Source organism: Arachis hypogaea, chromosome 9 (assembly GCF_003086295.3).
Source record: "Arachis hypogaea cultivar Tifrunner chromosome 9, arahy.Tifrunner.gnm2.J5K5, whole genome shotgun sequence".
Lineage (NCBI taxonomy): Eukaryota > Viridiplantae > Streptophyta > Magnoliopsida > Fabales > Fabaceae > Arachis > Arachis hypogaea.
Window position 1 is genome coordinate 48,474,206 of NC_092044.1, and position 6,758 is coordinate 48,480,963.

Below are 6,758 nucleotides of genomic sequence, written 5' to 3' on the forward strand. Positions count from 1 at the left end.
TATTTTTAGGTAATCTTTAGTAGAATCTAGCTACTTTTAGGGATGTTTTCATTAGTTTTTATGCTAAATTCATATTTCTAGACTTTACTATGAGTTTGTGTGTTTTTTTGTGATTTCAGGTAATTTCTGGCTGAAATTGAGGGAACTGAGCAAAACTCTGATAAGAAGGCTGACAAAGGATTGCTGATGCTGTTGGATTCTGACCTCCCTGCACTCGAAATGGATTTTCTGGAGCTACAAAACTCCAAATGGCGCACTCTTAATGGCTTTGGAAAGTAGACATTCATAGCTTTCCAGCAATATTTAATAGTTCATATTTTATTCGAGATTAAATGACGTAAACTGGCACTCAACACCAGTTCCATGCTTCATTCTGGAGTTAAACGCCAGAAACACGTCACGAACCAGAGTTGAACGCCAAAAACACGTTACAACTTGGCGTTCAACTTCTAAAGAAGCCTCTGTACGTGTAAAGCTCAAGGTCAGCCCAAGCACACACCAAGTGGGCCCCGAAAGTAGATTTCTGCATCAATTACTTACTTCTGTAAACCCTTGTAGCTAGTCTAGTATAAATAAGACATTTTACTATTGTATTAGTAGTCTTTGGATGATCCTGGATTGTATTTTTGATCCTGTGATCACATTTTGGGGGCTGGCCATTCGACCATGCCTGGACCTTCATCACTTATGTATTTTCAACGGTGGATTTTCTACACACCATAGATTAAGGGTGTGGAGCTCTGTTGTACCTCGAGTTTTAATGCAATTACTACTATTTTCTATTCAATTCAGTTTATTCCTGTTCTAAGATATTTGTTGCACTTCACCATGACGAATGTGATGATTCATGACACTCATCATCATTCTCACCTATGAATGCGTGACTGACAACCACCTCCATTCTACCTTAAACCGAGCGCATATCTCTTGGATTCCTTAATCAGAATCTTCGTGGTATAAGCTAGAATTGATGGCAGCATTCATGAGAATTCGGAAAGTCTAAACTTTGTCTGTGGTATTCCGAATAGGATTTAGGGATTGAATGAATGTTATGAGCTTCAAACTCGCGATTGTTGGGCGTGATGACAAACGTAAAAGAATTAATGGATTCTATTCCAACATGATCGAGAACCGACAGATGATTAGCCGTGCCATGATAGAGCATTTAGACCTTTTTCACGGAAAGGATGGGATGTAGCCATTGACAACGGTGATGCCCTACATACAGCTTGCCACGGAAAGGAGTAAAAAGGATTGGATGAAGGCAGTAGGAAAGTAGAGATTCAAAAGGAGCACAGCATCTTCATACGCCTATCTGAAATTCCCACTAATGATTTACATAAGTATTTCTATCTTTATTTTCTATTTATTTATTATTATTATTCAAAAACTCCATAATCATTTATTATCCGCCTAACTGAGATTTACAAGATGACCATAGCTTGCTTCATACCAATAATCTCCGTGGGATCGACCCTTACTCACGTAAGGTTTATTACTTGGACGACCCAGTGCACTTGCTGGTTGGTTGTGCGAAGTTGTGAAGTTATGTTTGGACCATGGTATCATGCACCAAGTTTTTGGCGCCATTACCAGGGAGAGAACGAACATGAATGCCATTATCAGAAATCACAATTTTGCCTACCAAGTTTTTGACGCCGATGCCAGGGATTGTTCGAGTTTGGACAACTGACAGTTCATCTTGTTGCTCAGATTAATTTTTTCTTTATTTTCGTTTTTATAAAGATTAATTTTCAAAAAATCCAAAAAAAATTTAGAAAATCATAAAATCAATAATATTTTGTGTTTCTTGTTTGAGTCTTAAGTCAATTTTTAAGTTTGGTGTCAATTGCATGTTTTAAAAATTTTTTGCATTTTTTGAAAATTCATACATGTGTTCTTCATGATCTTCAAGTTGTTCTTGACAAGTCTTCTTGTTTGATCTTGATATTTTCTTGTTTTATGTCTTTTGTTGTTTTTCATGTGCATTTTTGCATTCATAGTGTCTAAGCATTGAAAATATCTAAGTTTGGTGTCTTGCATGTTTTTCTTTTCTTGAAAATTTTTCAAAAATAAGTCTTGATGTTCATCTTGATCTTCAAAGTGTTCTTGGCGTTCATCTTGACATTCATAGTGTTCTTGCATGCATCATGTGTTTTGATTCATAATTTTCATGTTGTGAGTCATTTTTTATGTTTTTCTCTCTCATCATTAAAAATTCAAAAATAAAAAAATATCTTTTCCTTGTTTTACTCATAATTTTCGAAATTTTGGGTTGACTTAGTAAAAAATTTTTAAAATTAGTTATTTCTTGTTAGTCAAGTAATTAATTTTAAATTTTAAAATTTAATTCTTTTTCAACTATATCTTTTTAATCATATCTTTTCAAATAATATCTTATCAAAAAAAAATTTGATTTCAAAATATCTTTTCTAACTTCTTATCTTCTTAAAATTAATTTTCAAATCTTTTTCAACTAACTAATTGACTTTTTGTTTGTTTCTTATCTTTTTCAAAACCACCTAACTACTTTCCTTTCTCTAATTTTCGAAAATTTCTCCCTCCTTTTTTAAAATTTGTTTTAATTAATTAATTGTTTCAAATTTTAATTTTAATTTTATTTCTTCTCTTAATTTTCGAAAATCACTAACTCTTTTTCAAAATTTATTTTTGAATTTCTCCTTCTCTCATCCTTTTCTACTTATTTATTTATTTACTAACACTTCTCTTCATCTCAAGAATCTGAACCTATCTTCACCCTTGTGCTTGGATTCTTACCTTTACCTTCTTACATTCCCTTTTTCGTCTACTAACATAAAGGAGTCTCTGCAGTGTGGTAAAGAGGATCCCTATTATTATTTTCTGTTCCCTTATTTTTTATATGAGCAGGAGCAAGGACAAGAATATTCTTTTTGAAGCAGATCCTGAACCTGAAAGGACTTTGAAGATGAAATTAAGAGAAGCTAAATTACAACAATCCAGAGACAACCTTACAGAAATTTTCGAAAAGGAAGAGGAGATGGCAGCCGAAAATAATAATGTAAGGAGGATGCTTGGTGATTATACTACACCTACTTCCATGTTTGATGGAAGAAGCATCTCAATCCCTGCCATTGGAGCAAATAACTTTGAGCTAAAACCTCAACTAGTTGCTCTACTACAACAGAACTGCAAGTTCCATGGATTTCCATCAGAAGATCTCTACTAGTTTTTAACTGAGTTCTTGCAGATCTGTGAGACTGTTAAGACTAATGGAGTAGATCCTGAAGTCTACAGGCTCATGCTTTTCCCCTTTGCTGTAAGAGACAGAGCTAGAATATGGTTGGATTCACAACCTAAAGATAGCCTGGATTCATGGGATAAGCTGGTGGCGGCCTTCTTGGCTAAGTTCTTTCCTCCTCAAAAGCTAAGCAAGCTTAGAGTGGATGTTCAGACCTTCAAACAAAAAGATGGTGAATCCCTCTATGAAGCTTGGGAAAGATACAAGCAGATGACCAAAAGGTGTCCTTCTGACATGCTTTCTGAATGGACCATTTTGGATATATTCTATTATGGCCTATCTAAATTCTCTAAAATGTCACTGGACCATTCTGCAGGTGGATCCATTCACCTAAAGAAAACCCCTGTAGAAGCTCAATAACTCATTGACATAGTTGCAAATAACCAATTCATGTATACTTCTGAGAGAAATTCCATGAGTAATAGGATGCCTCAGAGGAAGGGAGTTCTTGAAATTGATGCCCTGAATGCCATACTGGCTCAGAACCAAATGTTGACTCAACAAGTCAACATGATTTCTCAAAGTCTGAATGGATGGCAAAATGCATCCAACAGTACTAAAGAGACATCTTCTGAAGAAGAAGCTGATGATCCTGAGAACCCTGCAATAGCAGAGGTAAATTACATGGGTGAACCTTATGGAAACATCTATAATTCATCATGGAGATATCACCCAAATTTCTCATGGAAGGATCAACAAAAGCCTCAACAAGGCTTTAATAATGGTGGAAGAAATAGGCTCAGCAATAGCAAGCCTTATCCATCATCTTCTCAGCAACAGACAGAGAATTCTGAGCAGAGCACTTCTAACTTAGCAAACTTAGTCTCTAATCTATCTAAGGCCACTTTAAGTTCATGAGTGAAACAAGGTCCTCCATCAGAAATTTGGAGGCACAAGTGGGCCAGCTGAGTAAGAAAGTCACTGAAACTCCTCCTAGTACTCTCCCAAGCAACACTGAAGAGAATCCAAAAAGAGAGTGCAAGGCCATTGACATAATCAACATGGTCGAACCTAGAGAGGAAGGAGAGGACGTGAATCCCAATGAGGAAGACCTCATGGGATGTCCCTCAAGCAAGAAGGAGTTCCCTATTGAGGACCTAAAGGAATTTGAGACTCATATAGAGACCATAGAGATTCCATTAAACCTCCTTCTACCATTCATGAGCTCTGAAGACTATTCTTCCTCTGAAGAGGATGAAAATGTAACTGGAGAGCAAGTTGCTCAATATCTAGGAGCCATCATGAAGTTGAATGCCAAATTGTTTGGTAATGAGACTTGGGAAGGTGAACCTCCCTTGCTCATTAATGAACTAGATACATGGATTCAGCAAACCTTACCTCAAAAGAGACAAGATCCTGGCAAATTCTTAATACCCTGTAGCATAGGCACCATGACCTTTGAAAAGGCTCTGTGTGACCTGGGGTCAAGCATAAATCTTGTGCCACTCTCTATAATGGAGAAGTTGGGGATCATTGAGGTACATCCTACCATATTCTCACTATAGATGGTAGACAAGTCAATAAGACAAGCTTATGGATTAGTAGAGGACGTGTTAGTGAAGGTTGAAGGCCTTTACATCCCTGCTGATTTCATAATCTTAGACACTAAGAAGGAGGAGGATGAATGCATCATCCTTGGAAGACCTTTCCTAGCCACAGCAGGAGCTGTGATTGATGTTGACAGAGGAGAATTAGTCCTTCAATTGAATGGGGACTACCTTATATTTAAAACTCAAGGGTGTTCCTCTACAACTATGGAGAGGAAGCATGAAAAGCTTCTCTCAGTACAGAGTCAAATAGAGCCCCCACAATCAAACTCTAAGTTTGGTGTTGGGAGGCCACAGCCAAACTCTAAGTTTGGTGTTGAATCCCCACATCCAAACTCTAAGTTTGGTGTTGGGAGTCTACAACATTGACCTGATCACCTGTGAGGCTCCATGAGAGCCCACTGTCAAGCTATTGACATTAAAGAAGCGCTTATTGGGAGGCAACCCAATTTTTATTTATCTAATTTTATTTTTCTTTTATTGTTCTTTTATGTTTTTATTAGGTTCATGATCATGTGGAGTCACAAAATAAATACTAAAATTAAAAACAGAATAAAAAATAATAGAAAAAAAAGCACACCTTGGAGGAAGGGCTTACTGGCGTTTAGTAAAGAGCATCTGGCTAACGTTCAACGCCAGAATAGAGCATGGATCTAGCGTTGAATGCCAGAAACAAGCAACATCCTGGCATTTAAACGCCAGGAATACACCCTGAGGAAAGCTTGCGCTGAACGCCAGAAACAAGCATGGAACTGGCGTTCAACGCCGGAAACATGCTGCAAATGGGCGTTGAACGCCCAAAACAAGCATGAAGCTGGTGTTCAACACCATAAACAAGCATCAATCTGGCGTTGAATGCCAGGATTGCATGCAGAGGAAATTTTACACGCCTCAATGGTGCAGGGATGATAATCCTTGACACCTCAGGATCTGTGGACCCTACAGGATCATCTCAGGATCTGTGGACCCCACAGGATCCCCACTGGTGGATGAAATTGTGATCATCAATGTTGTACTCTTTGTTGTTGTATGGAATAATTATAATGGCTCTTTGCTATGTGTGGACACAACTCCGTTCAACTAACCAGCAAGTGTACTGGGTCGTCCAAGTAATAAACCTTACGTGAGTAAGGGTCGATTCCACAGAGATTGTTGATATGAAGCAAGCTATGGTCATCTTGTAAATCTCAGTCAGGCGGATAGTAGTTGATTATGGATTTTCAAAAATTAATAAATAATAAACATAAAATAAAGATAAAGTTACTCATGTAATCCAATGATGGGGATTTCAGATAGGCGTATGGAGATGCTGTGCTCCTCCTGAATCTCTGCTTTCCTACTGCTTTTATCCAATTTTATCACTCCCTTCTATGGCAAGCTGTATGTAGGGCATCACCGTTGTCAATAGCTACATCCCATCCTCTCAGTGAAAAAGGTCTAAATGCTCTGTCACAGCACAGCTAATCATCTGTCGGTTCTCAATCAGGTTGGAGTAGAATCCCTTGATTCTTTTGCGTCTGTTACTAACGCCCAGCCTTCAGGAGTTTGAAGCTCGTCACAGTCATTCAATCCCGGAATCCTACTCGAAATACCACAGACAAGGTTAGACCTTCTGGATTCCCATGAATGCCGCCATCAATTCTAGCTTATACCACGAAGATTCTGATTAAGGAATCCAAGAGATATGCGCCCGGTCTAGGGTAGAACGGAAGTGGTTGTCAATCACGCGCGTTCATAGGTGAGAATGATGATGAGTGTCACAGATCATCACATTCATCAAGTTGAAGTGCAACGAATATCTTAGAATAGGAATAATTCGAATAGGATAGAAAATAATAGTAATTGCATTGAAACTTGAGGTACAGCAGAGCTCCACACCCTTAATCTATGGTGTGTAGAAACTCCACCGTTGAAAATACATAAGTGAAAGG

General features: G+C 37.9%; 1 non-coding gene across 1 annotated transcript; it reads right to left on the minus strand.

Moving 5' to 3' along the window:
- Window positions 1-3,412: 3,412 nt before the first annotated feature.
- LOC112714153 (small nucleolar RNA R71) lies at window positions 3,413-3,520 on the minus strand. Its single transcript, XR_003159109.1, has one exon. It is a non-coding gene; the product is annotated as a small nucleolar RNA R71 (small nucleolar RNA).
- Window positions 3,521-6,758: the final 3,238 nt, after the last annotated feature.